This window comes from Coenobita brevimanus, chromosome 7 (assembly GCF_032717465.1).
Source record: "Coenobita brevimanus isolate Jiangsu-jjx chromosome 7, ASM3271746v2, whole genome shotgun sequence".
Lineage (NCBI taxonomy): Eukaryota > Metazoa > Arthropoda > Malacostraca > Decapoda > Coenobitidae > Coenobita > Coenobita brevimanus.
The window spans coordinates 31,201,002-31,204,960 of NC_136960.1; positions in this window are offsets into that span (position 1 = coordinate 31,201,002).

The window sequence follows — 3,959 nt, forward strand, 5'->3', positions numbered from 1 at the left end:
CCCACATTTCCCTCCCCATCCCCCCAGAGGACGATGTTGGATTGCAGGAGACAGGTAACTTCTACTTCCAGTCAACTGGGTTCACATCCAGATGAGCCTGAGATTGCTACTACTACTACTGCTACTACCAATAATAATAATAATAATAATAATAATAATAATAATAATAATAATAACTAGTTACCTAATTACGTACCGTATAGTCACAATAAGGAAGTTTCGCCATGGGTGTATTTTACATATGTCTCAATAACTGGCCTACTGTATGTTTAACTGTAACCATATTCCTTTCAGATGATGAGAGGGACCACAGCCATTTTTCTGTAAAGTTACAGCTTTACAGCTTTTGTGGTTTTCTCTAAAATGCGTTACAAGGAAAACACTGAGCAGATTACAGTATTTTGAACTCGGTACTTTCCACTAGGCTATATGGCAAAATATTCAGCCAAAATTCTGAGCGAATTTTTTTCTTGTAGAATTTTCAGTCAAACAGCTTATCATAATTAGTTTCTGAGATATTTCAGTTTCAAATATGCAATTTTTGCGCCATGAATAATCCTTCTGCTTACACTGTTAATCTTTTCTCTCCGTTGGGCTCCTCCGATCACAACCTTATCACCTTAACCTGTCTATCGCTCTGGTGCAGCCTGCGGACCCTAAAAAAAAGCGTCATCTCTGGCACTTTGGACCTGCGGATTGGGAGGCCCTCAGGCAGTACTTCTTTGATTTTCCCTGGAATGATTATTGCTTCCATGCCCGGGAGCCATCTGGGTGTCCCTTGCGCATTACGGAGGTTATTCTCTCTGGCGTGGAAGCATACATTCCTTTCTCATATCCTTTGACTAATGCACGAAAGCCTTGGTTTAATCACGCTTGTTCTAATGCTGTCCGCAACAAGGAGAGGGCCTATAAAAGATACTGGAGCCAACCCACCCCTGAATCACATCTTTTATACATTTCTGCCCGGAATCGTGCTAAGTCTGTTCTTCACTCTGCTAAAAATAATTTCATCCGTACAAAATGCTCTCAACTCTCTAACTCGAACGCTTCTCGTTCCTTCTGGCACCTTGCCAAAAACCTTTCTAACAACTTTACCTCATCATCCTTCCCTCCTCTTTTCTACTCTGATGGCTCTGTAGCTAGTTCTTCTACTGATAAAGCAGATCTCTTCGCTCAGACTTTCTCCTCCAATTCCACCTTAGACGATTCCGGTGCTGTTCCTCCATCACTTCCCCCCTCTGACTTCCTCATGGCTAACATTAAAATTTCTTCAGCTGATGTATTTTCTGCCATTGCTGGCCTCAGTACTAATAAGGCATATGGGCCTGATGGAGTCCCTCCTGTTGTTCTCAAGAACTGTGCTTCTGTGCTTACACCCTGCCTAGGCAAACTCTTTCGCCTTTGTCTGTCAACTTGTACCTTTCCTTCTTGCTGGAAGTTTGCTCTCATTCAGCCGGTCCCAAAGAAGGGTGACCATTCCCAACCCTCTAACTATCGTCCAATTGCTTTAACATCCTGTATCTCAAAAGTTTTTGAGTCTATTCTTAATAGAAAAATTTTAAAGCATCTTTCCTATCACAACCTTCTTTCTGATCGTCAGTATGGGTTCCGTCAGGGACGCTCCACTGGCGATCTTCTCACCTACCTTTCAGACTCCTGGTCATCCTCCTTTCGGGCCTTTGGCGAAAGCTTTGCCATTGCACTTGACATCTCAAAGGCTTTCGATCGAGTCTGGCATAAATCTATAATTTCCAAACTGCCCTCTTAAGGTTCCTATCCTTCTATCTGTGCCTTCATCTCTAGCTTCCTTTCTGGTCGTTCTATAGCAGCTGTTGTAGACGGCTATCGTTCTTCTCCTAGATCTATTAACAGTGGTGTTCCTCAGGGCTCTGTCCTATCACCAACTCTCTTCCTTTTATTCATCAATGACCTTCTAAGCTGTACATCTAACCCTATCCACTCATACGCTGATGACTCCACCCTTCACCTTTCCATTCGATTCCCACAACGTCCATCTCAGCAGTTACTTCAACAGGCAAGGGATGAGGCTATGGCACACCTAATGTATGTCTGACTTGGCTCGTATCTCTGACTGGGGTAAAAATAATTTGGTTGTTTTTAATGCATCAAAGACTCAGTTTTTGCACCTATCAACCCGACAAAATCTTCCACAGGTATACCCACTTATGTTTAATAATACTCAACTTAATCCTGCATCATCGTTGAACATGCTTGGGGTTTCATTTACTCGGGACTTGTCTTGGAAAGATCATATTACATCTCTTGTAAAATCTGCTTCCAAAAGATTGGGTGTGCTAAGCCGACTCCGTTCTTTCTTTGCCCCTGCACAATTGTTGACTTTATACAGGGGTTTTATCCGCCCCTGTGTGGAGTACAACTCTCATGTGTGGGGAGGCTCCCCACATACAGCTCTTCTCAATAGGGTGGAGTCAAAGGCTTTTCGTCTCATTAACTCTCCCCCTCTTACTGACTCCCTTCAACCTCTGTCTCTTCGCCGCAGTGTTGCATCTTTATCTCTTTTCTATCGCTACTTCAATGGTCACTGTTCCTCTGAACTGTCTGCATGCATTCCTCCACTTCTACGACGGGCGCGTTGCACCCGTCTAGCAGCAAACTCTCACCCCTTTTCTGTCCAACTCTCTAATGCAAGAGTTAACCGTTACTCCCAGTCCTTCATTTATGCAACAGGTCAACTCTGGAACTGTCTCCCTCTGTCTGTATTTCCTGCTTCCTATGATCTCCAGTCTTTCAAACGCAGTGTCAAGGCATCTCAAAATGAATGGATCTTGAATTTGGCTCTCTCTCGTATTTTGTTTTTCTCTTGGAAGGAACAGTTTTGCGGGCTCATTGCCTTTGGTTCCTTCTTCCCCACATAAAAAAAATATATATATATATGGACTTAAAAAATAGGTCAAGGTCATTAACATTTGACACAAGTACTTGGCTTACCCTGGGGTACTTTCCTGTATAATATTATCAAGTTCTGATTTTTAAAAAATTGCTAAGAAAAATAATAATAATGCTTACCAAAATAAGTTCCGCCAAATATATGCCGAAGCTTAATAATACTTACAAAACAATATATGGCGAAGCTTAACAATTACACCCTGCAGTACAGTTCGAAATAGGATGCCGTTCGACTATTGGGTAGTTTGCTGAGTGAAAATGAAGCACTGCAGATGCTTACAGAATGCACTAACTCGTAAATCTTGGGAGGCTTTCCAGGGCAAGCATAACCGTCTGGCGATAGTAGGCATGACAAAATCCAGAATATGTTGTCCATTGTGGATTAACCCCAGGCCTCCGGGTGACTTACTTTTTAGCGTATTAGTTCTGCAACAGGACATTTTTATCCAATTTGGAAAAGGTGTATGGTAATGACGGTGTTTATGAAGGCTGAATGGAGCCCATCCACTTCGAAAAGTCTGTCCAATACTGGACTAAAAAATTGCCAGGAGAAGAACAAGAATAGCATGAATCCACTCCCGGGCTCAGTTTCTGGATATAGTCCCTGAACCCCTAAATCTTGGAAAGAGTAACAGGGATGAGTGAAAAATCGTCTGTCCTTAAGCGAGAGTAACATTGCTTGGCATCAGCAAAAGTATCCCATATTGCGTTAGCCAAAGTAAAATTGGTTGGTGTTAGCCACTGTAAAGAAGATATATCCTCAGTTGAAGTTAAGGGCAAAAAACCCTCCTCCTCCTCCTCCTCTTCTTCTTCTTCTTCTTCTTCTTCTGCTTCTTCTTCTTCTTCTTCTTCTTCTTCTTCTTCTTCTTCTTCTTCTTCTTCTTCTTCTTCTTCTTCTTCTTCTTCTTCTTTTTCTCCCTCTTCCTTTTCCTCTTCTTTCTTTTCCTCCTCCTCCTCCTCTTCTGCTTTTTCTCATACCCTCAACTCTTCCTCCTTCCTCTTCTTCTTTTTCATCTTTCTCTTCTTCCCCC